Source organism: Phalacrocorax carbo, chromosome 12 (genome assembly GCF_963921805.1).
Source record: "Phalacrocorax carbo chromosome 12, bPhaCar2.1, whole genome shotgun sequence".
In the NCBI taxonomy this organism is placed as follows: Eukaryota; Metazoa; Chordata; class Aves; order Suliformes; family Phalacrocoracidae; genus Phalacrocorax; species Phalacrocorax carbo.
In genome coordinates, this window is record NC_087524.1 from 4,939,146 (window position 1) to 4,956,072 (window position 16,927).

General features: G+C 41.8%; 1 protein-coding gene and 1 long non-coding RNA gene across 5 annotated transcripts in view; one reads left to right on the forward strand and one right to left on the reverse strand.

Annotated features, from left to right (window-relative positions):
- The window catches only part of PLCE1 (phospholipase C epsilon 1), a 169,598-nt gene extending 165,283 nt beyond the window's left edge, over positions 1-4,315 (reverse strand). For 3 of the 4 annotated variants that reach the window (XM_064463808.1, XM_064463806.1, XM_064463804.1), the window contains exon 1: positions 3,461-3,545. The gene's annotated coding sequence lies outside the window, so the exon portion shown is untranslated. Of the gene's footprint in view, positions 1-3,460; positions 3,546-4,238 lie in introns of those variants that run through there. The other variant, XM_064463805.1, reaches the window with a different exon arrangement.
- Positions 3,523-13,780, forward strand: LOC135315477 (uncharacterized). The gene is made up of 4 exons (XR_010374967.1): positions 3,523-3,705; positions 4,832-4,906; positions 6,058-7,624; positions 12,088-13,780. It is a non-coding gene; the product is annotated as an uncharacterized LOC135315477 (long non-coding RNA).
- Positions 13,781-16,927: the final 3,147 nt, after the last annotated feature.

Consider the following 16,927-nt stretch of genomic DNA (forward strand, 5'->3'; position numbering starts at 1 on the left):
CACAGACAGAGAGAAATACTGTGGGAGGAGAGGTCTCACATCAGAGCATTGTCTGAAACAGCAGACAGCAAGGTCCTGCTACACAAGGCAAGGTCAATGCAACTGGAGAGTCATCTGTTTAAGAAAACACACTATTATTAGATGCAAGTTATGCAGCACTTGTGCATACTAATAGAATAAAACCATTACCCCAAAAATAAATGTTTTCAAATGGTAGCTTCGACTTTGCACTCAACTTTTCCACCCTTTGCGTCTTATTTAAAACAGTTGAATGGGTAATGCAAACAATATTGGAAATACCCAGGTATTTAATTTTAGTTACTTACGAAACGTTACAAAAGTTGAAAAATACAACAACATACTTAATTTTTTTTAATGAGGTGGCTCCACTGAAAGTGACATAACAAATTATTAAATATTACTTACTGACTGCAATGTAGAATAAAAAGTATCCCAGAGTTGACAGCCTATTTAAACTATTATGACATGCCTCAGACTGCTGTGAGTAAAATATTACGGTAAACATGCTGGCCTGCAGAATACACTTCCTTGTGCAGGACTCGAGCCTGCACTGCCTCCATACTCGGAAGTTATGCTGGAGTATGTAAGGGTTTGGATGTAAAGAAGGCAGAAGGCAGCTCCCTGGGGCGTGTCACATATTCCGCAAGGTGTGTGTCCTGGCTACTTTAAATCTTTCAGTGAAAGAGCTGGTATTACCTGCGGCACCATCACTGACACTTGATAAATTGGAAAAATATAGCAGGTTCTAGAAGAAAGTGGAACATTGAGCTCATTCCTTCTAGCCCTTGTAGTTTACCAGTTTTCGGTAACTGGTGCCACATCCAGCTTTTGTTTGAACATGTTGGATTATTTATGAATGACTGGGCAGTTAAGAAGAGAATATTGTGGATGGCCTAGCTGAAAATCAGTGACATGAATTAAGGCTTGCACAGAGGAGTCAGCATGACAGGGTATACAAACCCACCAAGGACCAGCCTTTGATCCCACGGTGACAAATTTATACATTAATTCCATTGTAAGTAAGATCAAAATTCTGTGCCTCAAAAACTGAAGAGAAAGATCACAGAGCTCCCAATATAAGATATGCAAAGAAAAACTGTCACCACTTTATCCTCAGCTCTTAAACACGAGTCTCATTTCAGCAGATGGACATTTTGCTCAAAAAAAAAAAAAAAAAAAAAAGAAAGCGTGAAATATGACCAATATCTGGCAGAACTATGACTATGGAAACCCCACCCACAAGCAGATATAGGTTTGCCAAGACAAATAAAGCAGTATGCAGAGTAAGCTGGACCACTCTCATATAATATGTACTCAGTCATGTAGGCCCTCAAGTGCATGTGCAACAACTCTCTTCTGAATGAGATTAAGAAGGCTCAAGAAGGGACAGAATTAACCTAAAGAAAAACGTGGATTTAAGGTTAGCATGCTAATAGCTTTCTAAAACAGAGCCGTGATGAAATGTATTATTTAAAAATTAATCAGACTGCATACTAAAGGTACAGACAGCCGTTGACCTGCTGTCTGCATAATCAAATGACAGCCATTACTCAAATCAAACCGTCAATGGCTCCATTGTGAACAGGCGTGAGTGTAAGTCTGCCCATGCTGGAGCTGCGTGATTCGTTCCAATGTTTCAGTTACTGGTATTTTTGAAAAGTCTATAAAACAAAATATACGTGAATTATTCCTGATAACACCATCACTGTCATTTATAAAGTTTAGGGCTCATAAGAAAGCAAAATTTAATGGATATTGGCTTCCCCCCCCCCCCCCCCATTAAATTGCTGGGACTCCAGCTCAAACACCACACTCTCATCGGCTAAGATACATCACATTAAATTAATGTGAATTGAGAGGGCAGAAACTGCACTGGCTGGTCTGCAGTCACAAAGCCTTGGTAACAAACTTCTTACCATGTGTGAAAATAGGAATGAACTCGTTACACTATACTAGATTAATACCTCAGTATGGCAGAATGTGAATAAATTCTATTTAGATGACTAAGAAAAATTTTAGTAATCCTTTGTGAATTTATGCACAGACCGGACATGCTTTTATGACTTGGGCATTTCTTTCTGAAGCATTTCCCAATACACAAAACATTGCCTCTGTTTCTGGTTTCACCTCCTTTGTTTCATCGCTCCCTGATTTGTTTAGGTGTGTTTCATTTTGGTTTTGGAACAATGACAACCGTCAGCTGCTTGCCATTGACTTTTCGCAGGATGTGATACCACGGATCAAAGATGATTATCTGTAGCTGGAAATGCGTGACTTCTTCAACTACATAATGGTCGCCGCTGTGCGATAGCTGCTACATGGCTTTTCCATAATTGGCAGGTTCTCTGATCCCCTTTCAAATATACAAGGCTATAAAACGCACAAGATTGAAATATTTAGAAACTTTTCTCATACAAATACAACAGCAAGCCCAATCCTGCTCCTCACACAAGTGCCTTACTATGGAACAAGAAATGTTTGACTGTTTCTTGGAGTACAGCCGACCCTTTATGCATTTCTCTACCACTCTACCCAGCTCTTACACTTCCTTTATCAGAAGCCCAGTTCACAGCCACCTGTATAGGCTCCTCTCCATATCACTTGCGCTGGTGGCATCCCAAGAGCGCACAGCAGAACTGATAAGCATCGCACACAGCCGCTTTGGTCCTGATCCCACAAACACTTCAGTGAAACTACTTTTACAAGTGTTTGCAGACTTAAGAGCCTTCGTAACTCAACCGCGCTTCACTAAGTGGGCCAAAGAGAAGTCTGGAGCTGGAAGGAATGCGTTCGCCCTTCGTGCCCAGGGGCCGGGGCCTGCAGCACCCAAAGGGTGCCCAAAGCCTGCGAGAAGGGCTCGCCAAGAGCGAGCGGGGAGAGAAACGCCACCCCATCCACCTGAACCCAGAGGCGCCTTCCAACACCAGATCTCCCGCCAGCAACACCGCTCTTGGAGGATTACAATCAGCCAGGTAACCGTAAAAAAGTAACATTAACGTAAAAGAGTAACAACTGCTTGTAGAATCCCAACCGGGGAAAAAAAGAAAAAAAAAAATAAAAGGAAAAGAACACTGAAAGCGAAGGATGAATTAATTACAGTTTAGAGCGTGTAGGATAAGGGCATCCACACCAATCTACTGTTGCGTTTGGGATTTCCTTGAAGCCTCCCGGGGAAAGAGGGGGAGCCCCGAAGCCGAAGGGAGGCGGGGAGGGCGCGGGCACCGCGGGACACCGCGGGACACCGGCTGCTCCGGCCGGCGGCGCGGGGCCGCGGAACATGGCCGAAAGCGGAGCCCCCGCCCGCCCCCGGGCACGGCGACAGCGGGGAGCTCCCCGCGAGGGTCGGGGCGCCGGGACCCAGCCCCAGAGAGCCCCCCGGGGAAGCCCCAGCCTCGCCCGGGAGCCAGGGAAAGCGGGCGGGGGCGAGCAGGGCACGCACCTTTCAGCGTCCCCCCGGGATCTTCTTCCTCTTTCTCCTCCTCCTCGGGCCGGCCGGTGGCTCCGGCAGCAGCGGGGCCTCGGCGGCGGAGCGCTCTGCGGGACGGGGCCGCCCCGCCTCGCCAGCGCCCCACGGCCGCCGCTGCCCGGGGCACGGAGCGAGCGGGGCGCCTCCCGCGGCGGGCCGGGGCGGGGCGGGGGCTGCGGGCCCGCACCGCCCCGCCGGGCCGGGCCGGCCGGGGGAAGGTAGGAGGGAAGGAGGGAAAAAAGAGGGAAGAAGGGGGGGGGGGAGGTGCCGCGCCACCGGCTGACTCAGCCGCGGAGTGAGGGCGCGGGGCCGCCGGGGCGGGTTCCCCCGGGACCGCCCCTCCTCGGCGGCGGGGATGGGGGGGGAGCCTCCCTGCGGGCCCCCGCCCCCGGGCCGGCCGGTGGGGTCGCCCTCGGCCGGCAGCTCCTCCCCGTCCTGCCCCGAGCTCGCAGAGGCACCGCGGCGGATGGGGGGCGGGGGGAACCCCCGGCGGGCTTTGCAGCCCCGCACCGCCCTGGGTACGTCCCGGTGCCGCGGGGGCACTCCTGGCCCGCGGCCGTGCCCGCCGCCCCTCAGCGCTCCCTAGCCGGCGTCTGAGCCCCTCCACGTCCTACAGCCCGGCGGGTGACCCAGTGCCCCTAAGTCCCAAACCCGACCGCTCTCCCCCCGCCCCGTCCGTGCGTGACTACTCATAAAGACCGGACGGCGCCCGCGGAGAGGGTCCCCTCCCGCCGCGGGGCGCTGGCGTTACCCGCGGACGATCGTTCTCCCTCCCGCCTCCGAGGGCCGGCGCCGCCCGAGCGCCCCAGCCCCGCTCCTCCGCTCGGCATCGCGCCGTCCCCCGCAGCGGGAGCCGGCCCAGCGCCACCGCCGTGCGAGCGGGGGCCGGGGCCGGGGCCGGGGCCGGGGCCGGGGCGGGCCGGGGCTGCCTCACCGCATCGGAATGTCGGCGGGCCGCCCCGCGCCCCCCGGCCGGCCGCGGGGGTGCGCAGGGTGCGGTGTCCCGCACCGCGGAGCGGGGCGCGGAGACGGCTCGGCTCGGGAGCGGGCTGAGAAGCCCAACCGCCCCTGCCCCATCTCCGCTGCAGTTCTGTATTATAGTCATATTTATAAAGTTATTTGTATTAATATTTATATGATTCAGCCATTATCTCCGTGAGGAGAGTGGAGCCCGGGGAAGGGGGAAGCGTTGCATCGCTTCCATTGGCGCTACGGAAAAAATACGGTTTCGGTGAGCTCAGCCGTGCATCTTCGCGTGCGAATTTTTCCATGCGGCATCCAACGTGAAGAAAAGCAATCTCATAAAATTTCGTTTTAAAAGAAGCATTCTCGTTTTTTAAACAGGCGAAAGTTGGCCATAGATAACACAGTTTTATTTTGGACGTTTTTATGTGAAGGACACCGATTCTCATAACTAAGGTATGTGGAGATTGTGTCCCAGTACAGGGTTGTAAAACTTACAGTTCATTTACTTCACCCTCTTCCAGCGTAAGGAACTTGTCGTACTATTCTCTAAGGGAAGAACAGATCCGAGCGCTTGAAAGTCAGATTCATTACTACATATTCTACTCTTACCTCAGCAAACACCCTGCACCTCATTGCAATAATTGTCTTGTGGGGATGATACCAGTCCGATCGTACTGATGCCCTGGAGGTGGTAACCACAGCGGAGAGCAGCTATGAGCAGTTCGACGACGACGACATCAAAAGAGTCAATGAATTTACCCACTGAAAACCTACAGAAGTTACGTAGTTTCAGAAAGTTTATATTTTGGGGTTTTTTAACAAATTAGGTCAGGTATAGTGTTATATATATTATAGTTATTCACTTACTACTTCCTGGCTTTACATTTCTTATCTACTCTGACTCTTTCAGTGGCTTAAATGTTCTGATTATTAGAATAGTGAGAGAAAATGCATCCTCTACAGTAAAGCACCTCGATCTTTTCAGCAGTGTAACGTCAAAATCACTTTTTGCTTAGGAGACACGAGTCATGGCCGGTCTGAAGTAGTTCGGTTAATTAACTCATAATATTAATCATTCTGTACTGAAATATAGCACAAATTGGATAAAATCTGGGCCGTACAGGAAATGTAATATTCCTTTTGCCACCAGCGTGGCCCAGATTTCATTCACTGCCTATAGTACCCCCAAAAATAGCCATAATACAATATTTTGCAAAAAGTAAAATTTGAGTAGTCAATCTTTTCCAATTTATGTTCTCTCTGATCTGCCTATTTTTCGGTACTTTCATATATTCGTATACTGAATATTGACCCAAAATACAGTTAATTAACAATACTTCAGGGTAGTTTACATTTTGTTAGTGTCAGAGGCATAGTAACTACTTCGTAACAAATCATGCAATAGGTTTTCAGCCCTGCACTAGTGACAATGAATTATCCTCTAAACACACAGGGAACAGGAACCTTTCCATGGAGGTTTTTTCCAGTTTCTCTCTGCTTTTCCAGTTGTTTTAAAGAGCGCAGGAAAGTTATTATCACATTATTCCAGTGGAAAATATCTATAAATTTTCCTTCACAACGTGTTCGCGCTTTATTTTTTTCAGCTTGCAGAACTCCAACAATAAAAGGTATCCTGTACTGAAAAAAAAGTAATACATTTCACAGAATGGAAAATTTGGAGAAATTGCCGTATCCTTGACTCGACAAAAGACTAAGGCATCTGGCTAACTTCAGGCACGTGTCAGTGGGACAACTTAGTGTACCAGGGATCAATAACATGCTCAAGCAATTTGTTGCATCAAGGATCTCTTCCTGAGATCCAGCTCCTCACCTGTAAATCGAAGACTTCCATGTTTCACCAGGACACTGGAGGATTATTTAATAACAGTACGATTTTCAAACATTATGATGATGGAAGATACAGAAAAAATTGTAACAATGTGAAAGTTATGAGTCAGATAGAATGGTGACAGGTGCTCTCTACAAAATAATTAGATGCTCATCTCCTCTGGGATAACATTCACTTCTCTGAATATTATAGGAAAGGAGAAATGACCAAGATTACACAGCGGCAGGACTGCTGATGTAGCTGCTCCCTTCCTAAAACGTATTTATGCAATTGATACTTCAGAAATTGCATCCCTGAAAAGCATTGCAGGCTGAGAAAAATTTAAATATGAAGGATTAATGTGCCTAGAGATATCTAACAAAATAGGTTGTTCCTTAATATTTTGATATGATTTTCTTTAAAAACAAGTCAGAAGTTATATGCAGTTCGTAAGAAAGATGAAATTGCATCCCAGTTACACACTTACAGTTGAGACAAGCCATCTTCCTTCCATTCCAAAGAAGTGCGTGCTCCTCCGAGATGCTGCAGGCAGATTTACTTGGAAGAACCTCATTTCCTTGGTGACACGTTGCGAAGCTGCCTGTTAGAACAGTAACCCGGCTGATCAGTTTGCCTCCGTTACTGCGAGATGCATCGGTTTGGGACCTCTCTTCCTGGTTGTACGCTCCCCTCAGCAAAAGTCACTGACCTTCTTGCAGAACTAATTAGTTCCCGAGGTGGGAGAAGTGTGCAGGCACTCCTTAGCATCCTGGGCTCCACTTCCTCCGCAGGAGACTCCCGTGCCCGAGTTCTGCAGAAGCGAATTTTGAGCTGCCTGACCTCAGGGCTATACGGACGAAGAAACTATTTATTCCCGCACTGGAATTGACTTGTGGGTCACAGTTTCTTTTTAACATTCTCACCTAAGCAGAAAGTGCTTTGAGAATGCTTCCATTTTCTTTTCTGTCTCATTGGACATCAGTGGGCACCGTGTTTTCATGAGAACTGTCTGTTAGTCACCGCACTGTACCCTACTCCATCAGGCTCGACCATATAGAGAGACAACACATCCAACTCAAATTCACCACCTTGCTAGATTCACCAGCAATATATAAGCTCAAGGTGGAGACTCAGATATGAAGTTTCACTAATCTAGGATTCTACATACAATGTTTATATGTAGGGAAAAAAATGGGACTTTCAGAAAATATTGATGTGCCTTCATCCCTTACCAGCTACTAGTTGACTGAGTGTGTATGTTGGAGTTTGGGCTACAAAACTGATTTTGAGATGAACTTCAAAGTGATGCTTAAATATTAAATTCCACATATTCCCGCAAGATGGTAAGTATTATTCACATTATGCAGATGGGGAAACTAAAGCAATGTGAGTTTACTTGGGCAATTTTCCCAGCGTCAGGAAGAAAAAGTAGCTGCAGTAGTAGGATCACGACTCAAGAATACCTGGCGTTTTTTCTGCGCTTAGTCTGAACTATACATCACTTGCCTAAACCCTGCAGGATAATGTATAAAGGAATATTTTGTCTTTAATCGTGATATTCTATAGCAATATTTTCAAACAATTTATTTAACAAATTACATAAACCACTTAAAATATGCTTTTAATTTTAAAAAATAGCCAAAAGGTTTTTCCTTGGGCTTTGCTCCAAAACTCTCCCTTCAGCCAGGACTAAAGAAACCCACGCAGGGTTGCACACACACAAACAGAAATTTTAAAAGAAAATTAGAAACACATGAAAATAAGGACTGAACGCATTTTCCTAACTGCACTCTGGTTTCAGCACAGCAAAATTTTCACCAATACGCTAATGGACAGCAATTTTTCTTGTGAAGGGACACATAGGCCTTATCTACAATTAATTCCTCCCTTCCATTAGGCCAATTATCATTCAGCACAAGACGCAGGGTAGCGACTGCTCTTCGGGGCAGCTCTGCTCTCTCTATAAAGCACAATTCTATTTCAGTTATAAGGTGATTCTGCTTTATGAGAAGAGTTTTTATGGACAGAGTTTCAGTTAATACAGCTATTATTTTAGTAAAAGCCTGATTTTGAGACTATTTTATTGTGATTGCTAGATAAATAGTCAAAACCAGTACAATTTCCATACTCATTCAAAATAATAAACACATGGAAGACAAACTACTTGAATTTCAGAAATTGTTTTTAAGTTATTAACTCTGGACTAGAGGTTTTGGAACAAGCCTGCTCTTCTACGAATGTTCCAGAGGTGGTGTAACTATATTAAAGATGTAATGTCACTTTACGTCTGTTTTGCCCATCTGAATACTATAAACACCAGCAGTCACAGAGAAATTCTGAAAGCCTAAAGAACATGTTCAAAGAACATGTGTGTCAATGTTTCTGACATTTCAATTAGTAATAAAAAAGATTAAATAAAATAAATAACTGTTTAAAAGCTGTTTAAAAAGCTGAAACACTTAATTTAGAATTTTGGAATAGACATCAGCTGCTCAACCTCCAAATCATTAGTAAAGTCATCTTCCAATTAGTCTTGTGAAGAGGTACAAAAGGGTTTGGTGTAAACTTTAAAAACTCCTACACGGTATTTTCAAATATCTCTAAGATAGGACATTTCTGATAAGGATGATTAATTGTAAATATCAAATAATTGCATTATCGCTTTTTGGCTATACAAGTTTTAGTCCGACAAATTTCCTATCTCAGTGGAGTAACTCCTGATATAGATCAAATTAAAGGAAGCCTTTTATGCCTCAACTGTATTCCCATGGTATAACTTAGCTATATTTTTAGTATCGATTTTTGCTACACCATTATCTCATGACAGTTTTTTAAAAGCTAAAGACTGTATTAGAATACAGGTCTTTAAAACACTGGAGGAGTAACTCTGGTTTACTTCATATTACAGTTCAGGGACAATGGAAGTCAAAGTATTAATACTAGTAATTGAATAAACTTAATAAATTGAATAAAATGGAATACTACACCAAAATTTGCTGTTAATTCTCCCTAAAATCAGAAGATGGAGAATATATATCTATTGATGGATTAATCTATGAGAATTTGAGGTCAAGAATAGTACATAAATATTAGCGATACTAAAGTGGCAAGTAATAAATACTCTCATTCCAAATCAAATCACACAGCTATAATTAAAATGTATCGAGAGGCCTACTTTACTACTTTCCTCGTACAGTCGCAGATTTAAAGTTCCTCAAATGCACAGTAGAGTCTTTAACACATTTATAATGATAAAATGTGTTGCTTCTTGAATGAAATTACATGGTCCAACCAGGATGGAATATTGTCCTGAGCATCTAAACAATAAAGCCTGATTTCTCAAAGCTCATTAGATGTATTTTTCTTTGTATAATCCCATTAAGTGTTTAGGTTCACCTCATTACTCCTGTTGAGCCATCTTTTATTTCTAGGCTAGTTTCTCCTGACTGACGTTTTCAAGGAAGCTTTATCAAACGGCAGTTGTTCTATCGCCTCATAATTGTGCCTTTAGTTTGAATATCAAATTATTACTATATATAGGGATTCACTTCCTCCACAAACCAACAAATGAGCTCACGTACCCGTGGTCTGTCATCTCTTTAAACAAGCAGCCAGGACAATGAGTTATTCAGGTAATAAATTATAAAACCTGTATTGTCCTTAATGCCTATGTCTAAACAACAACTAGTCTACAGGGTCAGTTTAACATTCAGTTCCTTTACTGGCAACCTGCCGTAGCATACATTTGATCAAATCCAAGAACCAACACAAGAATTTGTTTAGGTAACCAACCAGAACTGTTGAAGCCATAAGATATTTTACACGTTTGTTTTTCTTTTAATAGCTGAAAAATTTGGGTGCCAACACAGTGGGCAGTGATGTTAGAAACATGGAGTTACAAAGTGTGTTAGTGTGTTTGCTCTTCTTAATGTTAAAGATACTTAGTTTCATGTTGAATGATTCCAAGTACCCGCTAGATAAAAAGTTTAACTCAAAATCTTTTAGTGTTTTCCAGTGAAATTTGTCAAAAATTGTTCCTTTGCAGAGATATATAATACACAGACACACATATCAAGAGATTTAATTATTTAAAATATGGAGGATACAGGGAGGGAATCGCATAAAGTTGCCAAGAATTTTGTTGCCTTCTTCCAATAGGCTGCTCTTCGTTTAGGACTTAATTCTGCTATTCGGCATTAGTATAATTTGTCTTTTGTGCTACAGGAAACATGTATTCTCACTATAGCCAAATAAGGCCATTTTATGTGTTATCTATTTATTGCACATACACACAAAGTTTAATGTCCACAGCCATTTTATTTTCTGCTGCTTCTCTAAATATTCTTAAAATATATGCCTGTAGATCAAAGATTATGAGCTGACAACTAAGATTAATCTTTAATTAAAATTTTAATGCTTGAAATAAGCGTAATCCTAACTCCTAATGCTATACAGCCTTAGCATCAAAATGAGATTTTCACATGTGTATAATACACAACCTTCTTGAAATTAGTAATATCAGAATAAAAGTACGTTTTGCAGAAACTGACATCTGTTTCAAAGTGTAAACCTCAATATTACTTGATTCTTCCAAGACTATTTGAGAAGAGACATTATAAACCTTATAAAAACCCTCAAGCACATCTAAGTTACTTCTAGCTTTCCAAGAAAAACTCAAGTTGCTGGAATTACTAACGTATAAAGGCTGTAGAACAGACCATATACCATGTTGGCATACACAATTCAACTGAGTTTGCCTCATCCTGAAAGCAGATATCTAGGTAGGGCTTTTTACAGTCTAATGCTGGGAAGTTAAATTTTACGTGATAAAGTCTAACGATAAATGAGTTCTATAAGCTTTTGTATCATTCTTATGAATTAGGGTAGAGTTTATATAACAATAACTGGCAACTTTTGCTGGTCTGTCTAGTAAAAACGTATTTTGGAATTCATATACTCTGAATGCCTTCATCGTGTGGTTGCATCATATTTATCATATTCTCCTACCTTATGCAAGTACTTGCAAGAAGACGTCTTACATATTTTGAGGAATGACCTTGATGCAACGGGCTTTGATCTGCTACTGATATCACTAGTTGGCTGAAGGATTCCTAAAAATGCATTTGCTTTTGGGCAATGGATGTGTTCAGGAACGAGGGTGCTCAAAAAATCGGCACACAAAACTTTAATAACTGTTTTGGGGAATTAATATCCTAGAAAAAGGTAACACACACACAGATATTTGTACGACCAAACAGTGTTAACCATGGAAAAGGAAGTACATTGAGTAGTAGGTGATTAAATTTAAAGTAGAGTTGAAAGCGAGAGCATCATTCATAGGGCTAGATCAACCTTCAGACTTCGCTGAGCATTTGTGAACTACGTCTCATAAGGAGTTAGGAAAAGCCTCACTCCCAGGTCACACAGCACAGAGGCAATTTTGTCCTTATCACTCTTGCATTTTGGGATCCTTCATTTCTGTTGCAAAGGGATGGCTTCCAAATACAAAGCTTAATTCAGACAATGTTCAGGAAACCAAGGCGGTTTTGGTTATATGGCACTGTTTTAAAAAGCCGGGCCCCTCGTGTGTCTTTTTCAAATTTAGTTCTTCAATGAGAATGTAATGCTGTTCTTTGTTTTTCTCATTAAAAGCTGTTGAACTGAAGTGGATTTCAACATGTATTTAAACTGTTAGTTTATTGAAACTGGCAAAAATAAAACCGAATCAATTTTATAAAGAAACCATATTATTGGACTATTCAGATATTCCAATGTGTAACCAATTACTTTTTTTCTTTTTCCCCAGCTTTGACCAGCATTTGCTAGCGCACGTGAATTCTGGACATGTAATAAAAGGTCTTGCTTTGCCCACACTTTTCACATTTGATACTATCAGAAAAGGAAAAAAAAGCTCAAGAATAATCATCTGACAGTTAATATGTTGAAGGATCCATCTTTTCCATCAATGATGGAACACTACTTTCTGTAATTTTACATTTGAAACAAATCTGCATTTTAGATTAAGTTCCCTTGTAGCTCTGGTAACATATTGACTTTTGCTGTCACTGTGCTTGTGTACGTGCTCTTTGTCATAGCCACATATGCCACCGGCAGCATTTGAACAATACATAAATTCAACATAATTTCTTTGATACTTAGGGACATAAAAGGTACATGAGGTTTTGCCACATCGTGTTTCTTTTTAGAAGTGTGAACAACAGAATTAAAAATAATGAGTATACTGCTCTAAACGAAAAGGTTTATGGAAAGGAAAGAAGTCCACTACCTGCCCAAAGTATTCTGAAAAGTCATGAATAGTAATTCACACTGCATAGTAATTCAGTGCAATTCTAATGTAGCATTACACTAGCAAATTAACTGAAAAGGAAAATAAAGTGAGAAAATTTGTTTAGCGCTGTAGTAGCACCCCTGTTTTAGCCTGGTAGGCACTTTAGCGCTTTACTGAAGTCTATAAAAGGTAAGTAAATGATCATCTACTGTTTTCTACAAAGTCAGGTTGGCTGATTAGGTGTTGAAAATCTGAGAGTATGGGAATATTTGTGGTTAATCCTAATGGTTGCTCAGAAATTAGTATATATGACCAGGACTTCCCTTGAAGGTAGCCAGATAATCAGACTGCAAGAAGGGTAATCACTACTTTGCTCATGAAATTAAAAAAGGACATGAACTTTGCAATATCTATTACAGCCTTCTCCCCCAAAAGAGGACATCATTACATTTACTATAAATTCTAAAAAAATACATATTTTACAATCAATGTGTAAAGTTCTAGCACTAAATATTTAAAGCAAAAATATTTGCCTTGTTCCATGGAGCGTCACATGAGTTTCACAGCTAGTCCTGGACAACTGAGTTTTGCGTAGCCTTAAATACAACAGAACCTGAGTAAAGTGTTCTTTTATAATAAAAACAAAATAAACTTCAGCTTCTGTTTTATATGCCAGTTGCGATTCTTTGTAGTAATTCCTTCCACATCTGCTCAGCAGCTTTCAGGTTTAGAAAAGCAGTATCTCCCAAATTCCTTTCATCACAATATCCGTATGCTGTGTTTCATAGACACATTGGTACACCCTAACACTGAGGCACTAATTACAACTTGGAATCACATTCTATGGCTAAAAAAAATAAATACCTGTGGTTATGAGGCATCTAACGATGAAAATCCCAAACAACCTAGCCAAAAATTCCTCCAAGTGTGATAACATACCAACGTAAGTATGCCTGAAATTATCACAAAATTTGTAAAAATAAAATTAAGGGAAGTAAAAAAAAGTAAAGAATAAAACTAAACACAAGCACCATCAGACTCTAAACTAATGACCTAAGACCACACGCCGAAATGTTGCCATCCAGATTATGACAGCAGAACTGTTGCTGAAGAACCGAGGTGTTTGGGAAAGGGGCTGGTATGGGAAGAGCGTGATAAACCATTTGCCCAGAACATAAGTTTCTAGGATTTCTGAAGATAGTACAGTGTTGGCATCTCGTCCTGATTTCGTGCCTGTAAGTTGCGAGTTGTAAACGTCAGTGGCTTTCCAGCGAACGCTCCATCGATGGAGCATTTGGGGGGACGGGGAGCTCAAGATGGATGACCTCCAAATCACATTAATCTCCACTATATGCAGGATTAGGAGAGTTTTGCACTGTCCTGACCAACCTGTAGTGCTGTATTCCCTTTTTTGTGTGCTGGCCCTGCACACCCGGTACTCCTACCCCTCGAGGGTACAAGCACGGTAGCCACCCTCACTTCCACAGCTGACAAAGCAGAGCTAAGAAGCTGAAGGTAGCGACTGTTCTTTAGAGCAAATTGGATGTAAGCATGGTATGATCTATATAAAAATTAGGGGGCCTAAAAATAACCATTAACACCAAGGGAACTAGACTGTAATTTTTAAAACTGCAACATAATCCTTCATGTTTCTGTCTAGAATTTCCTAGCGCACTAAGAACATTCACATGGGAGAAATGAAATGTAAATAATGCTTTTTCATTAATTACCTACCTGGAACGTATTTGTAAATGTGCATATGAAAGAGGAAATCTGTCTTCTCACAAAAATTGATCAATAAAGACTGTAGAAAAATGCTTTTAATCCTAAAACGAAGCTCTAAATATCCGATAAAAGGAGACAGAAGGCAAATTAGAGAAACAGGCTACAAAATATCTGTGGACACACAAAACTTGAAAAGACAAGAGTCTCCTGTAGAAAACTTAAAAGAGCTGAATCAAATTGGAAAATATATTCCTTTTGAGGAAAACAGTATATAAGTTTATTGATCAAAACTCTGACATCTAGAGTGTTAAAAGCTAACTAATATAAAAGAGCATCCATTACCTCAAAACCAAGGTTTCTGGGTTTCAACAAAGGCATACTAAAGAAACAAAATTGTGGGTTTAACGCTAGTTTTCTTATTTTCTTCCATGCTAACCCTGGAATACAAGTTGTAATCTGAAGCAAACAACACACACGGTCAAGGGTATTCTTATATAAACAGCAGAGAACAAACTGTTCCTTTTCTTCCTTAAATCTGTGTCCAATCACACAGACAGGCTTCATCAGGACAGTTTTGCTACAGAGGACTTGCCAGTGAGAGAACAAAGATTTTTTCCCCCCACACTTTTCCTTTCCCGTTTCTTCCCCCCCCCCCCCCCCCCCAAGTGAACATGAGATACAGGAGGCTGTTCTCTAAAGCTGGGTCAAGATGATTTATGACGGACATTTACATTAAAATTTACAAGTTCTACCAATGCCGGAAATACGGTTAATCTGTAAATTTTACAGTTTGCATAGCTTAAGAAGAAAGGGAAATACAGCTACGTGCTTCCAGCAAGTAAAGCAGAATAGTCAGATGAACAACACGAGCAAACTCAGCTTCTGGTGTAGAGAAGGCTACCTTGCTATTTGTAGTCCTCCCATAGCAGATTTCAGATTGTAGTATTTCTTTATGACTCTCCATTTTTAATAATGAAGAAAATGTTTTGCCATATGGCAAGAGTAAAGAATGTCGGCTAAGTGTTTTTGTATGGACTTCCTACGTACGTTACTACAAATAGTAGAACATAGGGCTTTATTCATAGTATATAAAGATGATGTTTAATGAAGAAATTGAACATACGTCTGTTATAAGGCATTACTTGACATGAAATTTTCTGGTAAAGTGGAAAAATTACACAATCAGGATTACTTTTTAAAAACATACAGCTTTTTCCTTCACTTCCTGATCAAAACTCGATAGTGACTGAACAATTTTTATGGTTATATAAAGGAATATTTGCTTTAAAAACTAATTACAAATGAGAAAGTAGAAAGTAAATATTAATATCTGATTCACAGTGCACTTTATATGAAATAAAATGGATTTGCCACATAGCCTTTCCAAGTAATATTAAAAAGATTTTTTTCTCTCCTTTACTATTGCCTAGCTTCCCAAAAACCATCCTCTACTTCCTATTAAATAGAACGACACCTACCCGTGCCAGCTAACACCAACAAAAAATCCTCCAGCCAACCTTCCAATGGAAAGCAAGTTGACAAGTATTTTTTCTAGCTCGCTATAGTAGTTAAATGTATCACCTCCTCCCTTTCTAGTATTTCCCTCCCTTAATTTAAGTTGAAGCAACCATTCCCAACTCTACCAGGCTCCAAGCATGGTGTGTCTATGCTCAAACGCTTGCATGACTTTCCCATTTAATCGGCTGGTCTGAGTGAAGAGGCTTCTCCAGCACACCTGGTCCTGTCCGTACCCCGGTGCTGTGGTGACCAGAGCAACACAGTTACGGGGAAACCCTAGCATTGGACATATTTGGCAGCAGGGCTCTGGGAATGAGGTGCTAGAAGATGTATAGGGCCTCCCTGCCTCAGCACCTGCACCAAGAACCTACTCAAAGGACTATGTAGGGGTCTCACCCCAGACCCAAAATAAAAATCAGAGTGGAACAGAAAATACTCTTGTAAGCCCCCCGGTCAAACAGGAGAACAGGGGGCAACATGCTCATCAACAGCTCAGACAGCATATGTGCTTTATTTCTGTGCAAAATTAGAACTATTAGCCTAAATTCATCCTAACTCATCACAAATTACCCCAAAGAATTTAATAGCAAGAATGCACTTGCCATATCCCAATCCAGCAGCATCATTACTGATGAGATGTCCAACTTCATTACAACATCCCCTCCCAGTTCACTGACGCCCACATGAAGGCAGCAGGCCCGCTCCCCCCTTGCTTTCCCAACTGAGTGTCCCGGGGCTTACAGAAGCCGGCAGAATTCCCGAGAGCACACTGCTGAAGTCCCCCTGTACCCTCCAGAATGTGTTGCTCTGAGAGGGGGTGCGGGATGCAGTTTAAAATATCAGAGAAGGGTTTACAAGATCATTCAGGAGTTTGCTGAGCAGCGTTCTATACAGTCATTTAAGTGCTTCAGTAGTGTTTGGACTGTATTGAGGCTTATATTGCCTACACTGTGGATTTGGAACTTTAACAGGGTTTAATTTAATCTTACACATTAAGGAATAAATTAAGAAAGAGAGCCCCACCTACTGACAGAACAGTCATAGTACAGAGCAAAATTAAAGCACTTCAGACTCGCTGACCAGAAAACACGGGTTTTCTTTTCACCTCTTTCAC